The following is a 21,112-nucleotide window of genomic DNA, read 5'->3' as shown; positions in this document are numbered from 1 at the left end:
GATGACTGAAGGTTCTCAGTCAGTGGCAGACCCTGCTCCAGCCCAGATCTAGGCCCCAGAAAGCCCAGTGACAGTCCCCAGGCAGGCCGCAGGGGGTAAATGTCTGATAAAGGGGTAGAGGGATGTCTGGTGAAGGTGTTCAGTGGCACAGGGGTGGGGGGAAGGGGATCACTTAAAATGGCACAGGAGGATCAGAGGGGGCAATCAAAATGACACAGGAGGATCAAAAGGGATTACTAAAATGGTAATCCCACCTCTGATTCTCCTGTGCCATTTTGATTCTCCCCTCTGATCCCCACTGTGTCATTTTAGTGATCTCCCTTCCCCCACCTTGATATCCCAATTCCTTTTTTTTTTTTTTTTTTTCCCCTAGAAATGAGCGCAAAAAGAAAAAGCTACTCTGTGGAGTACAAGAAAGGAATTGTGGAAGACTCTTGGGGCCAAAATCTTACTGCTTTCTGCAAAGAGAAGATGTTGAGTATCCGATTGGTCCTAAAATGGCGAGCAGAGTATAGTAACATCATTGAACAAGTGGACAAGGGAAATGCTAAAAAGGCCAAGTGTGGATCAGGTCAGCAACCATTATTTTCCAAGCTGGAAGACCTGATCTGTAAATGGGTGGTTGACAGGAGAGCACAGGCTTTGGTTGCGAATAGGGCTCAGATTCAAGAATTTGCCCTTGCAATGGCACCATAGTTTGACATAGCCCCCGAAGACTTCAAAGCATCACAACACTGGCTGGATAATTTCCTTCAGTGAAGTGAACTGTCTTTAAGAAGATCTACAACATTGTTTAGGTTGGAAGATACTCAAGTTATTAAGCGAGCACTTGCATTCAAGTCCTTTATTGATGATGCTGACTTCTCTAAATACAGTCTTTCCAACATGATTGCTATGGATGAAACTGCAGTGTTTATGGGCCAATCATCTCAAACAACAATTGAACAGCGGGGTGCCTCCTTAGTGTACATTCCCTCCACTGCTTATGAAAGTGCACGTGTTTCCTGTATTTTGGCAATTCGTCTGGATGGCACTAAAATCCCACCTTTAATCATTTCTAAGGGCAAGAAGGAAATGATTGAACGTGTTTTGGGTGTTTTTATTCTTGAAACTGAAAAAGCCTGAGCCACACAAGCAGTTATAAGGAAGTGGGTCGATTTAATGCTGCTGCTTGTTATGCGAGGGAGCCAAAGAGGTTGGCTAGTCTGGGGTGCAGCCAACACTCATCATGCTAAAGACATGAAGACATTTCTTCAGGAAAGAAAAATAGATCAGATAATGATTCCCACAGGAATGACAGCCTATCTCTAGACTCTTGATATTGCAATAAACAAGCCATTCAAAGACAATTTGCTCATGGAAATTAATGACTACATTGAAAATAGAATGGAGAGAAATCAGCGTGGAAACTTTGTGAAACCTAAACTGCAAGAAGTTGTGACTTGGGTGAAGAATTCATGGGAAAAAATCACTGACAGTTGCAATGCAAATGCACTGCGAGCAGGCTATCTTGACAAGAAGTACTCATTTAAAGACAGTGCTATTGCTAAACATGAGAGATTTGGTCCACTGATTCTGAAAGAAATGGAGTCACAAGAAATTCACCAGGAAATTCAGGAATTGGATTGTTATGATGATGTTCCAGAAGATGATGACATGATTGTCATTGAATAAATGAGTAAATTCTTGATACTGTAGGATTCAGTTTGTCTAGTTTGTGTTGACAACTACCTTACTACCGTACCGTATACAGGTAATAAATTTCCTTTATTTTCATTTAACAATAAATGTGTACCGTATTCTTCTTCATGGAAAAGTAAGACATCCCCTGAACGTAAGACCTAGCGCATCTTTGGGAGCAAAAATTAATATAAGACACTGTTTTATTTTTGGGGAAACAGCGTAATACAAGGCTAATATGCAAATTCACTGGACACCTGAGTGGCTGGTCGCTATGATGCTCACTGACCATCAGTGGGCAGACGCTCAACACAGGAGCTGCCCCTGGTGGTCAGTGAGCATAGCTGTTCAGCACAGGGGCAGTGGCCTCTCCCACCGGCAACTCTAAGGACTCCTTGGGAATGGACATCCCTTGAGGGGTCTCAGACAGCAAGAAGGCACAGGCTGGGCTGAGGGAACCCGTCTCCCCCCCCTCCCCCCCACCGCACTCCCAGTGCATGAATTTCATGCACCAGGCCTCTAGTATCTTAATAACTACATATTGTGCCAGGTGGGTACTGGAAATATTGGGGGAAGCACTTTGTATATGATTGTCAAACTACTATGTTGTACACCTGAAACAAATACAAATTGAATGTTAACTGCAATTGCAAAAAAAAATTTAAATATAAAGAAAGAACTACCCGTCTCCTACTATAGGACACAATTGATCTCAGCTGGGGTTTTAACTGAGTTAAAATTAGGTAAAATTGAATCTAAAGAATAGAATAGACAACTGTTAATAAGCACAATTATTTGATAAAGTATAATACCAATTGTGGAGAAGAGGACTCACAATTGGCAGAACATGAAATACATAGAATAAACAAATAATTGAAAAATATATAAATCTCATTATGAGACAAGGAAGTACAAATACTAAAAAGTATCATTTTATACCTAGTCAACCAAAAACGTTTTAAAAGATAACACCCAATATTCATGGCTGTGGGGAATTATATATGTTTAAAGTGGTTATCATACTAACAACACTAGCCAACAGTTACTATGCAGGAGGACTATTTTCCCTATTTCATAACTGAAGCAACCTTATAACATTTCTGTGCAGGAGGTATATTCCCCCCCCCCATTTAATAACTGAGGAAAAGTTACTCAGATTCGGCTTAACTAGTCCACCCTTGTAAGACCAGCCTATTATAACTTGTTGAAGTTTAATCCCTGTGTTCTTTACCAAAATTCTACACTGCCTTCCTCAGTAATATGTAATTTAGAGCAATGAAAAACTTCTTACCGTGTGAGTAATATATTCCAGGCCCAGAAATGTAGTCTGCGAAAATAATTTCAAAGAAGAAAATGTTATCTATATTTATACCTATATCTATGCCTATATCTATACCTATATCTATATCTATATATCTATATCTATATCTATATCTATCTATATCTATCTCTATCTATCTCTATCTCTATATCATCTATATCTATATCTATATCTATATCTATATCTATATCTATATCTATATCTATATCTATATCATTTACTAGTATATCTATCTATACCTCTCTCTCTCTCTCTCTCTCTCTCTCTCTCTCTCTCTCATCTATCTAGTTCCATCAATGCACACAAAGGTGTTTAACAAATAGCTGTTGATTGCTCATCATCTACCAGGAAAAAACTAAGCAAATTACAGCATGTGAACACAAACATTAAAATAATCAATATGAAGAATATGAGCAAATGTGAAAAAATATTGATGAAATAATGTTAAATGAAATAAATTGGCTACACTACTGGATATTATCTGTGCAAAGACAATTGGTAATAGGGTGAAATTCAAGAGCTAAATATAGTCAGAGAGGTTTTGTGACTTGGGGTAGTAGTTGGGGGAAATTTCCAATTACAATAGAATGTAAGAATGTTTTCAGTGGGGAAGCCTACTGCTTACTTTCGTGAAACCAGGATGTTCATTTTCATATTGATTAACTATAAAAGCCACCTTTGCAAAAGTGTTTCATGTACGCACCCCAAGGTTGGTGGGTGAGCGCTTTAGTCCCAGAGAGAGCAACCTCAACCCATCATAGCCTCCTTCCCCCAACTTCCTGTGGTCTGGTACTCCTCTTAATATGGTTTCTTGGGAATGATGGCACTTCTTAAAAGAAAAGTGGGCGAAGGACAGTGCGCAGAAGGTAGGCTGGCTTGGGCAATCCCAGAAGGATGGCTGTTTTGCACACTCAGCTCAGTCCAGAGGAAGAAATAATTTTCACTTGCTCAGTGGTACACTGATCCCTTTTCACTGGAATTAAATCACTGTGTGTCTGGTGATACAGGGCCACTGGTTTCCATTCACCACCCCTCCTTAAAAGCTGAGACCTTCTATGGGAGGATTTGACTGGCACTGAGCACAGGGAGGCAGGGTTTTGGGAGTGGGTCAGGGGGAGGAGTATTGGGTAGGGACTTCATATAGTCCATGTACATTTCAATTTGTAGGCCCTTTTCCAATTATGCCACTAAAGTTTTTAGCCTGTTTTTGAAAGGATTTTTTCTTTTAAAAAGTTTTATTGAATTTATTGGGCATGACATCCTATCTAATAAAACATCAATATGTAAATTAACTATCACTCCGCTACACCCACAAGCCAATCAGGAGCAAGTATGCAAATTAACCCAACCAAGATGGCTGTGGCCATGGAGCGAGCAGGAGGCTTGGGTTTCCCTGGCAATGGAGGAAGCCAAGCTTTCTGCATATCCTGGCAGGCCCAGGCTTCCACTCAAAGTTACAAAGTTTCAATTACAGAAGATAAATAAACCCCAACAAAAATGGTGGCAGCCATGCAGCTGGAGAGAGCAGGAGGCTTGGGTTGCTCACAGTGATGGAGGAAGCCAAGCTCCTGCTGCCCTGGCCTTCCTTGGCCTCTGCTACAAAGTTTCAATTAGAGAAGATAAATAAATCCCAGATACCAGGGCCTCCATTTGATTCATGGAGGGGGGGGCATGGCCAGCCTGCAGACCACCACAGGCCCCTCACCCAGCCTCCCCACACCCCAAAGGATCCCCAACCCTGATCCCGGACACCCTTCAGGGCAAACCAGCAGGCCCCCACCTCCACCTGTGCACCAGGCCTCTATCCCAGTGTTTCCCAACCTTCTCTCATGATGAGAATCACCTGGTGGAGTTGTTAAAACACAGATCACTGAATCCCAACTAAGAAGTGCTAAACTAGAATTTTTGAGAACATATAGGTAAAATTGCATACCTAACTTAGTGCTCTGTATATAACATCTGTGTTAGAGCACTAGTTAAGTATACAATTTTACCTATATGTTCCCAAAAATTCTAGTTTAGCACTTCTTAGTTGGGATTCAGGAATCTGTGTTTTAACAACTCCACCAGGTGATTCTCATCATGAGAGAAGGTTGGGAAACACTGCTCTATCCTATGTAATAAAAGAGTAATATGCAAATTGACCATCATTCCAACACACAAGATGGTTGCCCCCATGTGGACACAAGATGGCCACTACTAGATGGCCAGCAGGGGAGGGCAGTTGGGAGGGGCCAGGCCTGCAAGGGAGGGCAGTTGTGGGTGATCAGGTCAGCAGGGGAGGGCAGTTGGGGGACCAGGCCAGCAGAGGAGGGAAGTTGGGGGCAACCAGGCCTGCAGTGAAGGGCAGTTGTGGGGGGGGGGCAGGCCTGCAAGGGAGAGCAGTTGAGGGGGAACCACACCTGCAGGGGAGGGCAGTTAGGGGCAAACAGGCTGGTGGGGAGCAGTTAGATATCAATCAGGCTGGCCGGGGAGTGGTCAGGGGGTGATCAAGCTGGCAGGCAGAAGCAGTTAGGGGCAATCAGGAAGGCTAGGAGGTGAGCAGTTGGGAGCCAGCAGTCCTGGATTGTGAGAGGGATGTCCGACTGCCCATTTAAACGGGCAATCAGACATCCCTTGAGGGGTCCCAAATTGGAGAGGGTGAAGGTGGACTGAGGGACACCCCCCCACCCCCGGCATGAATTTTGTGCACTGGGTCTTTAGTTGGTTAAATTATGTAGGTTTCTGCTGTACAATTCTGTGTATTATATTGTGTGCTTTTAAAATTTAATTTTCTTCTTGAATATTTCTAATTTAATACAGACTTGTGAGCCCTGACACCCTACTTGGGTGCTGGCTTTGTTGGTCACTCTAACACCTGGCTCACCAGGCTTTCTTCTCTGAAGATGAATTGGTCTTTCTTTTTATAGGAAGGAGTTTGATAATATTAGACCACTAGATTTACAAAATATTTCCCAAATATATGGGTTTGTCAATTGAAATTTTTCACTGTAAAACCTTTGCTGTAAATGGACAATTTTTTCTCCTTTGACTTCACTGGGAGCAAATTCACAACTGGCAGGGACCTTTTAATGTGCAAAAGAAGCACAGAATGATATGGGTTGATGTGAGCATTCCAGGATAATATTTTCAAGCTAAAAATCTTGTGTGTGTTCAAAAATCTATCATCTATCTCTCTATCATCTATCATCTTCATCTATCTATCTATCTATCTATCTATCTATCTATCATCTATCTATCTATCATCTGTCTATCTATCTACTTAAAGAGAGTGCCAATACTGCAGAGCACAGTGAATGAGTTGGAGAGAGCATTTGAGTCCTCTGCTCCATACCAGGATCCTAGGGGGAGAGGTTATTTAGGTTTTGAACCACTTAAGGTAATTTTTTAAACATTATTTTGATTTGTAAAATTATTTTTCAATTACAGTTTACATTCAACACCATTCTATATCAGTCTCAGATGCACAGCATAGTGGCCAATCAGGCACCTCACAGAGCGTTTACTGATACCTAAAGCACCCACCTGGCTCCACACACAGCCATTATGACATTTATTGACTAAATTCTCCATGCTATATTTTATATTCCTAACAAATATGGTTATTCTTTTTAATGGAACTTTCTGATAAATTTAAATTTAACAAGAAACTCATGTTTTGTACATTTCCATCTTTTCTGTTGAAAACATTCATCATTCCATTTTGCTCTCCAATTTAGAGTCCCACAAACTGAATTCAATGTTTGATGCAATGATTATATATATACCAAAGTGACAAAGACTTTTGTTTGAATTTTATTATAGTTTCCTCATTTGAAAAATAATGATAATTGTAGTTCATGCATATTGCTCAGCACAGTATTTGATACATTGTAAGCCCTCAAAAAATCTTAGCTGTTTTCATTATCACTGTTTATTATTTACTAGGGGCCCAGTGCATAAAATTTGTGCACAGGGGGGTATCCCTCAGCCCAGCCTGCACCTTCTCCAACATGGGACTCCTCGGGGGATGTCCAACTGCTGGTTTAGGCCTGATCCCATCGGGCCTAAATCGGCAGTTGGACATCCCTCTAGCAATCCAGTACCTCTGACTCCTAACCACTCACCTGCCTGCCTTCCTGACCGCCCCTAACCACTCTGCATGCTGGCCTGATCATCCTCAACTGCCCCCCTCTGCCAGCCTGCATGCCCCCAACTGCCCTCCCCGTCTGTCCTGATCACCCCTAACTGCCTCTGCCTCGGCCCTGCCACCATGGCTTTGTCCGGAAGGATGCCTGGAAGGTCTCCCCGAAGGTATCCTGGTCTAATTAGCATATTATCCTTTTATTAGTATAGATTATTCAATGTAAAACATCATTTTTGGTGGAACGAGGGAACAAGGAAATAGGAGACAATTGGGAATTTCATGTGCTTTCTGTGCAGTTAAGAAATACAAAAATTGCATCTATGAAAGAGTTAAGTTTCCATGGGATGCCATAAGTTATGAAGGTTTTTGTCAAATGAGTGGTCCATACCTCAGACCTATAGGGATTTAAGGAGGGGATGCAACAACTGGGTAGGCAGGATTGAGAAAGGGACAAGTGGTGGAAGTAAGAAGACGGGGCAAAATAGAAACATACAAGCCCTGAATGATTCAGCTAAATGAAAAAGGGGCATACGAACAGCATATACCAAAGTTGTAGGGTCAGGAATGAGCATTAACATGTTCTGGGGACCCACTGTGAGGGTGTAGTGTCTCAGAGTCATCATTATAGAAATCAAATTATTGTTAGGACAGTAGCTGGAAAATATGTAGGCAATTAAACTGAATTTGTGCTGACCCATAGGACTTTCTCTAAATGATTATACAAAGCCCCCAAAACAATGAAAACATCAGAAACAAATTAAAATTAAAAAGACTTTAAAAAAGGAGACGGGGATAAAAGGTTTTCTGGGCAATTTGCTTTTTTCCTGCAAATGTGACTTTGAGATATCAGTGTATAATATTATTAGGCTTATCAGTTATATGAGAGAACAAGCTAACTTGTGCAGAGACCCCTGAAATATTGTCAGGGACTATTAATAGAGTTATTAAAAATACCATTTGACTCCTACCTACCCCTCTACTAAGGCATCCACTGGAGGGCACTCTTTCACTAGCCACGTATCCCAGCCAGGCCAGTGATCCTGCCATACCTCTAAGAACTCACCACAATGCCTGTCATCTCAAATGGAACACACCATGGAAACCTCAATGTTCATGTTTCACAAGTTTGCTGGGGCTAACGGCTACTTAACAAAGGAGAACCTGAAAATTCTCATGGAAAAGAAGGTTCCTGGATTTTCAGAAAGTCAAAAGACTCTCTGGCTGTAAACAAAACAATGAAGGACCTGGGCCATTGACTAGAGGGCAGAATGGGCTTCCAGAGCTTCTTTTTGCTAATTGCTGGTCTCACCATCACATGCAATATCTATTTTGTAGTACATAGAGAGCAGAAGGGAAAGAAGTGGGCAACACTAAGCAGTTACTCCTGCCCTGATAAGAGTTCTCCAAATGGGTGATTAAGAAATCTTTGCCCACAGCTTTTTATCCATATAAAAATTTCATAAGCAGATTGGGACCCTTAGAAAATCCTATACAATAAATGCCTAATATGCAAATGGACTCACCAGCAGAACAACCAGTCACTATGATGTGCACTGACCACCAGGGGGCAGACGCTCAATGCAGGAGCTGCCCCCTGGTGGTCAGTGTGCTCCCACAGGGGGAGCGCTGCTCAACCAGAAGCTGGTCTCATGGCTGGTGAGTGCAGAGGTGGTGGTGGGAGCCTCTCTAGCCTCCACAGCAGCAGCAGCGCTAAGGAGTAGCAAGTTGAGTGGTAAGGAGCAGTGAGCAGGTGGGCAGTAAGGAGCGAGGGATCTAGACTGGGAGAGGGTGCAGGCTGGGCTGAGGGACCTCCCCCCTGCAGTGCACACTTTTTGTGCACTGGGACTCTAGTGTACAAATAAAATCCCATCCCAAGTAAAAAGCCAATTAAAGCTAGATAAGCTTTTGCTTTTGATATTGTTTGCATCCTCTTGCCCTCCATAAACAAATTCCATTAAAAATATTCCATTTGAATTTTGCCTGTGGACTGAAACTTTCTGAGGGTTCCCAGAGAATGAAATGATATGGAGTAGAGTGAGGTGAATGGACCTTGATTTCTGGCCTTGGCTTTGCTTGTTACACTTGGATAGCAGCCTCATGACTTGTGATAAAGTACTCATCTCTTCATGTTCCACAAGTTTACTAGGATCACAGCTGGTAACCAGTCTCCTTACTTTCTATTTGAAATCAATGGACTGAATACTCTCTTAAACAAAGTGATAAGAAGAGTTAAGAGGCTACAGAAAATGTTCAACTGATGGCAAAACATATTTGGCTATGGGGATACCTGAAGTTTAAGCCTCTGTGTTAAGTAAACAGCAAAAGAACCAATTTAGCACTCTGCAATATTTCTGTCTGATTCCCTGTTAGAGTTGAAGTTTTGAAATGGTGGGTGGGCCACGAAATTCATTGGACATCCTTAGAAATTCCTTCTGGTTAAAATGAAGAAATAGATTCACTTTATTTTCTTGTATAAAATAGAGAGGAGGAAAGAAGACAGAGAAAAATTGACCTGTTGCCTCCTGCATGAGCCTGGATCGAAACCTGACTAAGAATCAAATCCCCTACCTTTTGGTGTATGGGATGATGTTCCAACCAACTGAGCCACACTGGCAGGGGCAGCTTGAGTGGTTTATGAAGTGCTGGGGCTGAAGACCCCTACCAGGGACAATCACATGGTAGGACCTCCTCTCTGTCTTGACTTTCTCTTATTCCTCATGAATGTTTCAATCCTGGTGAGACTCCATAAGGTGACCAGTTGAGTTAAAGTAGATATGAGAGGAAAAGAAACAGCAGACTCATTACTTTACCTTGTGATGGGGACTATAAAAGAAGACTTTAGGGCCCAGCTGTTGTGACTCAGTGGCTGATCATTGACCAGGAGGTCACTGTTCAATTCTGGGTCAGGGCACATGCCTGGGTTGTGGCTCGATCCCCAGTGGGGGATATGCAGGAGGAAGTTGATCAATGATTTTCTCTGATCATTGATGTTTCTATCTCTCCCTCCCTCTCCTTTCCTCTCTGAAATTAATAAAAATATTTTTTTAAAAAGACTTTAAGTCCTGATTGATTGGCATATTAACCTGACTTTTGTTTTTCCTTTTTTTTTTTTTTTTCAAAGCTCAGCTTGCCAGGACCACCTCCTTGTGCCCCAATGGCTATCTCCCAGGGAGACTATCTAATTGCCAGTTCCCACTAACTACCCAGTTCGATACCTGCACCACCTCCAACACACACACACCCAGCAATATCTCGGGACCTACCATGGACATGGATGAATTCTTCCCCTATGTTGCCATGGCCCCCTTTCCCACTCTTCATTTTCAAACATCTTTTGGTTCATCTCTTTGTCTCCCTTGTTTAAGGGGGAACAAGTTAGAGATTATTCCTTCGGTTCTATTCTGACTTTTGTTTTTTTCCTAAACCAAGATTCTTGGACCAAGAATAAAAAATTGTGTTCCAACTTTGTAGTTCTTATAGAGACCCTAGTTTTGTGTAGGGGGCTGTGGGTCAGAAGGCTCCAGATGTATCAATTATGTTGCCCATGACTGTGTGCTGCATCTTCAATCACTTGTGTCCCCTTGTTTGTGAAGAAAAGCAGAGTGTGCTTTCAGAAGTAGGCTTTAGTATTCCTAGAATCTAAAAATATTTGCATGTAAATGTTGGGAATTCATACAGTCCCCTTAAAATCTATACTTTTCATGGGAAGGCATACAGACCATTGGGGTGCATTTGGAAATTAAATTTAAACTGTTGCACCATGAGTCCCTGTGCCATAGTGTTGCAGTGACATATGAGGAGAGGGAGTGACATTGATCAAACCAAAGCATAAACGAACACATTTCAAAATGAATACTAATTGCATAATGACAGTTTCCAAACTATTAGCCTAATTTACCAAAAAAGTTAATTCAACACAAGCCCAGAGTTGGCTGTTGCTTATATGTTGTGCTGCCAGTTGGCACGCACAGCTTTGTAAGGCTATTAGGAGAGATGAAGGTTATGGTAGTGTAAGCACACTTAGCCTTGATCACCTGATCACTTTCTCAAGCCCCTGCTGTCCAGCATTCAAGAGTGGACACCAGGCTCTAGCCAGTTTTGCTGAAGGGTCCTGGGTTTGATTCAGGTCAAGGGCACATGTCCAGGCTGCAGGCTAGATATCCCGTAGGAGGCATGTAGAAGGCAGCCAATCAACGATTCTCTCATCATTGACGTTTCTATATCTCTCTCCCTCTCCCTTCCTCTCTGACATAAACAAAACATATATATTTTTTAAAAAGTGTGGACACTGCGTGCCTTCAGGGGAAATCACTTACTTTTCCTAGAGGTAAAAACGGCCTAGTGCCGAGGTTTAAGGAGGAGCTGTGGGATTGTAACCCCTTGAAGGAAACTATTCTGGGTAGATGGAGGTGATAATCATTGAAGAGCTGAGCCTTGGCTGGTGTGTGCTACCCCTAGCAGGAAATCCTGGGTCAATGGATGGCATGGCCACACAGAGGCTGGCCTTCTCCAGGATAAAATATGTATGCTACCTCCAGCAGGCTACTCCCGACTCTGAGCCTGTGTAAATGAAGGGAGTGGGCTGGATGACCAGGAAAGCCTCCTCCAGTTCAGAAAGAATACCAGGGTCTCTTCCTCTGAGCTGAGTGTCCCCAGAAGAATGGCACTTTGCTTGGAAGAGTGGAATGAAATAATGGTATTGGTTTTCTGTCATCGATATTCTTTTACTACAGGACTCATATATGTTTGTCTCATTTTGTCAAATTAAGGTGATCTTTTATGAAAGTTTCTCAAAGGAAAATGAAAAAGTGTTTGCTAGGTAAAGGAGCTGGACAGGATTCATTCTCTTTGGGACATCCTATTTCCTTGACTAATTGGGAGGGTTATGAAGACCTCAAATAAAAATATATTCAAGCAGAGTTTTTAGGAAGAAGGGTACATGATGAAGGTTATGTTATCATCTCATTTGCCTCAGTGTCCATTCAAGATTTGAGAACCCCATGCAGGTACCACTTTATGCTATCGCCCCCCCCCCCCTCATCAGCAGGAGGCCCTGGCCTGTGGGATTCAAGTTAGACAAAGTTGAATTTACCAATCAAGAAATTCAGGGAAGCACTATATTATTTTACAGCATTATTTTATTTTGAGGTTTTTATCATTTCCTAGTCACACCAGCACCAAATAACTGGGTGGGGAAACAGTATGTCTATGCTCAGATCATGCCCAGTTTTAGCTATAACATTCCATGATTAGAATTTGGGCAAATGTCTGATTGTCCTTTTGAAAACAAATCAGATTGAACTCCATTCCCCTCTTTTTTATACATTTACAGTAGCTCTTAGTTTAAAAAGTCAATTTTCACACCTATTTCAAGGGATACACTTGTATTCTCAGTTAAAGAATCATTTCTAGTTCCTTCTTTCCTTGCTCTTTCCCCTCTAAATATTTGTAGCCCAAATAACGGCTGCAAATTAATTCTGAGGCACTTCTAGGTTAGATCACCAAAGTGCTAATTAGATTTCTTTGAAACAAGATCCGGTTTACACAATCTAGTTTTAATCAAAAAAGCTTTATTTTCCCCCAAAGACTTTATAGCTTCTCTGCTTAATTTGACCATGAAAGTTACTATTGTGAAAACTCTCTGTCATGTGTTCTTCAATGTGAAACAACTTTAGAAAGAGCATATCCAGAATGATTACTGTGCAATGCCGAAGCTCCTGTACTACTCCTGAGATTGTGTTTTTGCTGATAGCCAGTTTCTAACAAACTTTAATATATCAAAATGATATCCTTAAATTACAATAATTAATTTCTGACCCATGGAATGCACTTTAAGAGGGATGTTATTTGTGAGATTATTTTAGAACACCTCTCCTTTTTAAAACCTAGACTGAGGGGAACATTTATGTAAAAATGTTTTGCATATTTTCCTCTGCCCCACTCTACCACCTTTCCTTAAATCATCTGGTATTTGGAAAAATAGGTATTATTTTTAAAATAGTACGTATGTCTCATGAAGAACACATCCACTTATGGGAAATATTTACTTCTTTGCTTCTTCCAGGCAGCCAGAGATGAAAAAACAAATGTTTTATATGTGTCTGTTTATATGTGTCAAATTGGTTATGAGGATTCATTGCAGGATTGTGCACTAGGTAGTGTTTGATTTTGAATCTCAGAATGGCAAGGCTGGATGGGGTCCTGGAGCTTTTATTTGTACAGACTCTATAGTTCTAAGAGGACTCTGTAGTTCTAAGAGGACTTCAAGCACTGAGGAACCTGATATTTAACAAAAAGGAAAGGAGTCAACATTGGGACATAAGAATGGTTCTATATATTTTTTTAATCACCTGAGGACATATTGAAAGGAGAGAGAGAGAGAGAGAGAGAGAGAGAGAGAGAGAGAGAGAGAGAGAGAGAGAGAGAGAGAGAACCTGTTGCCATCAGTATGTGCCCTACTGGAGATCAAACCTGCAACCCAGTTATTTGCCCTTTCTGACCTGAAATCAAACCAGCAACCTTTTGGCGCACTGATGCTCAATCAACCAAGCCACACTGGCTGGGCAAGAATGGCTTGGTTTTAAAAATCATCCTGTGAAGATGGCATTGGCATTCACAGGTGCCTTTCTGGATGTTTCTACTCCTTATAGGGGCTGGGGCCTCTGGAATAGCAATGACCTCCTCGCTGCAGAAATTACACATTAGATACAACCGCTTGGCTAATGTTTGCACCCATATGTGTGAAGTGCACAAAGGAATGAAAAATTATCAGACAACACTGCAGAAAACATGCTTTTACAAGAAAATTGAGCCTCCCTTCAAGCTAGGAACATATAACTGCTGTGAAACTTCTTTGCTACCCCTCTCCCCATCCCACCTCCTGGGAGACAAAATTCCGGTGTTACTGTGACACCCTTATCTGAAAACATTGCAGTCATTTCCTAGCATGACTATGTTCATAAAATTACTGTATATTGCTAGAGATCGAGCAAAAGCCAAAGTTCTACTGAAAATAATGCTTTAAAAATAGTAGGCCCGGACTCCTTTTCCCACCTGCTGGTTTGTTTTTCTTTCTCTCCTAGCAGTTTTACATGAAGACAGCATGAAAACAAAGGTCTGTTTCTGTTCAATAACTGCTTATTCTGGAACAATTCTGGGGGACATCTCTTGGAGTTGAAGGTGCCAAATACACTTAATGGTGTGACTGTTCACTTCTGTGATGGGGATGCTATAATAATAGGTTTGGTTGGCCTGGGGGTATGAAAACAAAGAGCTTTTTTACCATCTTAATGTAGTCTCTGAACTATTCTATCACCTCTAGGACATGGAGTGCAGTGAACAGAATTTCGAGAGTAAGGATGTATGTTTGATCACCACTTTCCCTTAAAGTCTCGTGAGTAGACTCTTAGGAAGTTTCCCTTAGAGTCCATGGCTGTTGAATCTCTGGCATGAAAGGAACATGGCCTTGCCTGGAAATAGTTTTCTCACTGGAGACTCACCCTTCTTCATCTTGCACATGTATGTGCTCCCAATGGGACAGGGTGGGAATGAATATGTTGGGAGGAGGAGATGTGGAAGTAAAATTTGTGGTCAGTGTAAACCCACCAATATATTTTTAACTTGTGTTTTTATTGAAAATGCAGTGTACTTTACAATAACAATAGGCACTGAAATTTTCATTTACTAAGTTCATTTAACAAATTACTTTTGATGTGTTATGCAGTTTATAACGGGCAGAAAAAACTTTGGAAAACTGTCTTAAAGGTCATACTTCAGTGAATGGGACGTGGGAAATTACCAATAATAGGGGCCCAGGCCACACCTCCTGGGGCAAGAGCAATGGGAGGCACAGGTTGTGGGGGCAGCACAGGCATCATGGGTGGCCCACGTGGCAGGGGTGGCCCAGGTATCATGGGTTGCCCAGGTACCAGGGGTGGCCCAGGTATCAGGGGTGGTCCAGGTACCAGGAGTGGCCCACGTGGCAGGGGTGGCCCATGTGGAAGGGGTGGCCCAGGTATCAGGGGTGGCCTAGGTGGCAGGGGTGGCCCAGGTTGCATAATTGGACACTGCACCAGAGGAACACATCTCAATGCAGGTTCCAAAACAGGGATGGCCGCATAGGGCCTATCATAGATTGCACCCCCAGGGGGGCCCATTGCGACGGGGACCATATTTCTGTACATCATTTCCCTGTGTTCTCTTCTCCACTTGGTCCTTCGATTCTGAAACCAAACCTTGAGTTAGAGGGGAAAAAGAGATTGATTTAGTATATTGAACAGTTAATATCATACTAGAAAACACACAACATGCAACTCTGCCATTGAGATTTTACACTGCATCAGGAGAAGCGATTTCTTTATTGCTAAAATAGTTCAGGGATGTAAAGAGCACACCTTCTTTTTTTTTCTTTCTTTTTTTTTAAAATATATATTTTATTGATTTTGTACAGAGAGGAAGGGAGAGAGATAGAGAGTTAGAAACATTGATGAGAGAGAGTCATCGATCAGCTGCCTCTTGCACACCCCCTACTGGGGACATGCCCGCAACCAAGGTACATGCCCTTGACCAGAATCGAACCCGGGTCCCTTCAGTCCCTAAGCCGACGCTCTATCCATTGAGCCAAACCGGTCTTGGCAAGAGCACACCTTCTGCTTTAGATAACTCTTAATGAGCCTTGCCTGGTCCAAAGCTTGGCACATTACTTTGTCTCTCTTCTTTTTAGTATTCCTTAGTGGGTTTCTTTTCATAGGCCTTTGATACAGATCTAACTGATGAATTGCTGATAATGCTGTTTGGTAATAAGGTAAAGAAACATTGGACCATCAGCTCTCCAGCTGCCTCTACCCTCTTCTCACCAGGAATAGTGTCACCCTGGTTGAAGTACAGGAGGGTGAAGCTCAGCATGATATAAAGGTGTCATGCTTATTAAAGTCATACTGAAGGGAACCCCTCCCTATTCAAAAAGTCCATCTTCTGCTGAAGTAATTAATCCCTAGTAGCATATTGCCCTTTTAGACAGAAGTCTTCCTTCAATGATGTTTAAGGGATCACTCTTTCTGACACCTATTAAGAATTAAATAGGTGGTATGCAAGGGAGTCTTGATCACGGGGTCCTAAGGGCTTTGTGGCTTGTCTTGTTGGGACTTGAGAGTTGCTGAACACTGTCTTGATATTTTAGCTTTTAGTGTTAAGGAAAAGTTTAGCTTAACTGAATCCAAATTCACTAGACTCAAAATCCCTTTTCCCAGATTAGAAATTGGGCATCCCATTGTCGCCACTGCCAATTTTGTATACTACAATCTGCCGTGCCCTCTAATCACTCCTAGGCTTATGCCTAGGTCAGCTTATTCAGCTGTAGGTATAGTTTCAGGATCCTAGATGGGCAAGGGCTGCTTTACCCAGACTGGTGGGGTGCCTTAGGCTCTGCCAGTTCCATTTCCTAACTAGGGCACCCGATTCACATCACTCCTTCTTACAGAAGGAAGGTCCAATTATGCATTTTAGGAAGATATTCATCAACAATGTGGGGTTAGAGGTCACAAGAAGCTCATCCCTATGTGCTAGCCAACTATTGATATTAACAAATAAACAGACTAAAAGCTGACAATTGACTTTACTGTTCTTTTAGCATACTAATTGATGGGGTTTCCAATGCATTTAATTATTTTGGAAGCTCCCAAGTTGCAAAATTTAAGTGAGACAAAGGGCTTCTCCTCTCCACCCAATGACACCTTTCTATCTCCCTCCTTAGGGTTTGGAGTCCCTTTGTTGCATGAATGTATAGTCTGAAGAAGGCCAGTGTGATAGTGTTTACTTTTAAATGATTCAAAAGTACCTGCTGTCAAACCTTTGTAAACATAACCAAAGCCCACATCTGGCAAATTCTGGTATGGTCTGCTATTAGGTCCATATTCTCAATATTGGTTTCATAAAACAGGTCTACTATATTTGAATAAAAGGGGGCAGGACAGTGTCTATTAAGTTTCTTGAGGGAAATCCATGTCACAGAGTTTGGAATTCTATGAGAACATAGCTTCTCCCCCCCACCCCCCTTATTTGTGTTTCCTGGATCATTGTGAACACAGGGAGGGAGAAAAGCAACTCAGCGAACCTTGTTTTTCTTTCTCTCTGAGTTCACTTTGCCTGAGGAAGTGGAAGATTCATCCTTCCTACCTGAGAGCCTGAGTGATAGTCCAGCCTATGGTACTAGGATGCCAGCACTTGGTGGGGCCTGATTTGCTGGGCTGATTTTCTGTACATCACTGACAGAACTCATGCATGCACAAGCTACTAAGCCATCTGAAAAAAAATTATATATATATATATATATATATATATATATATATATATATATATATAAAATATATATTTTTATATATATATATATATGTGGTGTCCCAAAAATGTATACAGACACTGAATAATTATAAAGGCAGTGTTTATTAAAATATATTTCATTTTCAAAATTGAGTTATCAGCTGTTAGAGTGCATACATTTTTTTTGCACACGCACACATATATATATGACAAAAACTTTTTTGATGTAACTACGGTTTTCTCTGACCTCAAATATTCACTTTTTTTTGATCCCATGACCTACACATTAGTAATCACTGCCTGAATAAATGAAAAAATATTTTAAATTAATACAGGTAAGAATCTGGACTGAAGTGAGACACCCTACAACCAATAAAATTCCAGAAAACCCACCTCTATCTTTTCAAAATAATACCACCAAAAAGGAAAAAAATCTTATGTTAAAACTTTCTTACTTCTGCATTTGGTAGTTTCATAAACTTGAATTTGTGTAGCATCTGCAATGTATAGTATTTTGAATGTATACAATTCTTTTCTACCTTTTCACTCCTTAGGCCACTGGATTTCATTCAAAATTGTTCTTTCTCAACAAAACAGATGAACAATCAAAAGTGAAACAGACTCATAGACACTGTGAGCAAACTCGGGGTTGCCAGAGGGGAGGGGGCTTGGGGGAGTGGGTGAAAAGGTGAAGGGACTAAGAATAAGAAATTGATATTCACAAAGTAGTCATGGAGATGTAAGTAAAGCATAGAAAATATAGTCAATAATATTGTGATAATTATTGCCAGTTAGGTACTGAACATAACAGGGTGAACACTTTGTAAAGTATATAATTGTCTAACCACTAAGTTGTATACCTGAAACTAGTACAAGATAAAATTGAAAGAAAAAAATTACAAGAACAAAAATTTATGAGAAACATATTTCTATTACTAAGCATGTATGTTTTAAACCTGGAAAATTAAAAATAATCATAGTGTAACTTTTAAAAATCAGGAAACAAAAGACGTGATAGGAGAAAATGCATAAATGTTAATACTCTCATCTTTCTTATCAATAATTAATTCTACTAGCTGAAAACTATAACATGTAGCTTTTAAAAATCTCCAACCACTTAATTCTCATTCTCTCTCTTTCCTACCCTCCCTCCCACTCTCCTACTCTCACATCCCTTTCTTTCCTCTGTTCCTAAAGGAATATTTTATTATATGTTTTGTGGAAAAGACACATTTATTTAAAATTCAATAATTCTTTCCATTTCACAATAATTTTTCTTGTTTTGAATTAAATAAAAGTAAATTATTAAATTGAATACTTTTTAATATAAAGAGCTTTTCACTTTTACAAAATATTTATAGCTATCCTCTAACTCTATACAGACACAATATAATACATAATAAAATATGTACATGTATACATAAAATTATTTAGTTTTTGTTTCATTTTTAAAGATAATTTTCTAAAGCTTGCAAACATTTTCCCATTATCAACTTAATTACTATATTTTGGCAATGTTTTCAGGCTAATATTAAAGTCTTTCAAAAAATTAAAATTTAAGGCTGACTCTTTTTACACTGTTTTGCAAAAACACTTAAAAACAATGACAGGAGGACTAGGCACTTGTACTTTTAAGCTACACACCCTCCCCCCAATCTCAGTTTAAACATACATCAGTTACTCAAGTACTGTGTTCTGTGTGTGAATTACTCCCTCATGCCAATGTCTGTGTTTACAAATCCACTCATTTAGCCTGGTTTTAAATATATTTTTTTGTTTTTGTTATTCCTCACCCAAGGATATTTTTCCATTGGTTTTTAGGGAGAGTGGAAGAGAGGGAAAAACAGAGAGAAACGTCAATTTGAGCCTGGACCAGGAAGGCCAATGCTCTATCCACTGAGCTAAACTGGCTAGGGCTGGTTTTAAATATTTTAAATAATTTATTATAGTTGAAACTTCTTATAACCTAGCTCTTCAATGCATTAATTTGAATATTTCCCAGGTGGGACTAAGCCCAATATGATTCTACACAGAAATATTTCTTTAGGGAGGGCTAACATCATTCATAAAGGATTCCAGCGTTAGAAGGTGAACTTTATTGGGGAGAAAAGTGTGTGTATGTGTGTGTGTGTGTGTAGAGAAAGATATATCTATATATCTATATATCTATATATCTATATATCTATATATCTATATATCTATATATCTATATCTATATCTATATCTATATCTATATCTATATATATAGAGAGAGGTGTTATTTTCTCCCCTTTAGGAAATTATTTTCTCTGGTAATGAGCAATTTTCATAAGTTAAGCTTACTTATTCCATTTTTAGTCCTCAAAGCGCTCAATGTTCAGAACTTATTTGCTAAAATAGAAAAGACAACAAAACACACCAACTTGAGAATTAATGTACAGGACAAAACCTAAAGCATGTTTTAGAATGGCTACCCTGCCAACTGTTTTTTTTGAGATTGACTGACCTGCACTCTGGTTGCAGTCAAATTCAGGCGTCCCGCAATCTGCTGTCTGAGGGGGAAAATTGTAAATGTTCAGTATTTGGAGTTGTGGATAAAATAAAATATATCATGTATATTATTTCTATCCCCACTGCCCAGTGCAGTTGTCTCTAATGCAGCTTAAGGCTTGCTTTAAAGTACAGTTTTCCCATGGACAATTTGTCTGTTAAATAAGATAGGAAAAGGCAATATAATAGTATGTTAGGTAAATATGACTTAATCAATTTTTCTGTTTGTGAAACAACAGAAAACAACCCTGGAAATTTTCTTTTGGGAGGTCTCTCGGAAAAAACAAAAATGCCAAAACACCTTCAAAGTGGCGTTTTTAACTAGATTATTTGTTTATTGTAAAAGGGAGCCTAAACTTACAAGGAGAAACTCCAAACCATTTCCTGGGAGCATCAAGAGAAATTCTATTTTGCTCTTTGGCGGGCGAAGGCTGACTACAGCGGAACCAGAAAGGGCGCCCCTAAACTTCACACCATCTTGTCCAGGTCACACATTCCTGAGGGCCAGAATAGGACTGCCCCTTCACGCACTGCACTACCGTGGTCTGTACACAGGGCTCAAAGGAAAGCAAGGAGGAGCGAAGGAGTCTTTAGCTTTTTATTTTATTTTTAACTTTTCATTCATCTATTATCTATCTATCTATCTATCTATCTATCTATCTATCTATCTATCATATTTCCATTAAAACTCTGCCACCTGGAAACAGCGCTCCACGTGGAGGGGCATTACTGGCTGGGGTGAGGCAGTGGCGCGCTCTCAGGTAACAAAATTTAAGGATGCAGAAAACAAAAGTTATCACGATAAATACTTTCATGCAATATTCAAATTATAAAAATTATGCAAAAAAACAACAACGATAAGCAAAATACCAACATTTTAAAGAAAAGCAGGGTTAATTAGATTCTCCCTTACTCCTTTCGCTCAAGTACTGCTCTGGTTTCCACAACCCCAAAAGCACTGTAGACAATGCACCAACTCCAGAAAGCTAGCGCAGACCCCAGCACTCATGAGCCCCTTAAGTGGCTTTTGGTTCAGGAGAAGTGGAAGAGGGTCCTGAGGAAGAGCCTAAGGCGCCCCAGTATGAGCCCAAGCTCCCCTTTGGAGAACAGTGCCTCCCGCACAAGCCACTTACCTTGCG

At 40.6% G+C, this 21,112-nt stretch overlaps 1 pseudogene across 1 annotated transcript; it reads left to right on the top strand.

The window, feature by feature from the left end:
* The first annotated feature begins 497 nt into the window (after positions 1-497).
* LOC311614815 (protein S100-A10-like) lies at positions 498-8,542 on the top strand (annotated as a pseudogene). Its single transcript has 2 exons — positions 498-509; positions 8,184-8,542. The product of its transcript is annotated as a protein S100-A10-like (transcript).
* Positions 8,543-21,112: the final 12,570 nt, after the last annotated feature.

This window comes from Pipistrellus hanaki (assembly GCF_964339955.1).
Source record: "Pipistrellus hanaki genome assembly, chromosome: X".
Taxonomy (NCBI): domain Eukaryota; kingdom Metazoa; phylum Chordata; class Mammalia; order Chiroptera; family Vespertilionidae; genus Pipistrellus; species Pipistrellus hanaki.
This window is presented reverse-complemented; position numbering and strand designations above follow the sequence as displayed.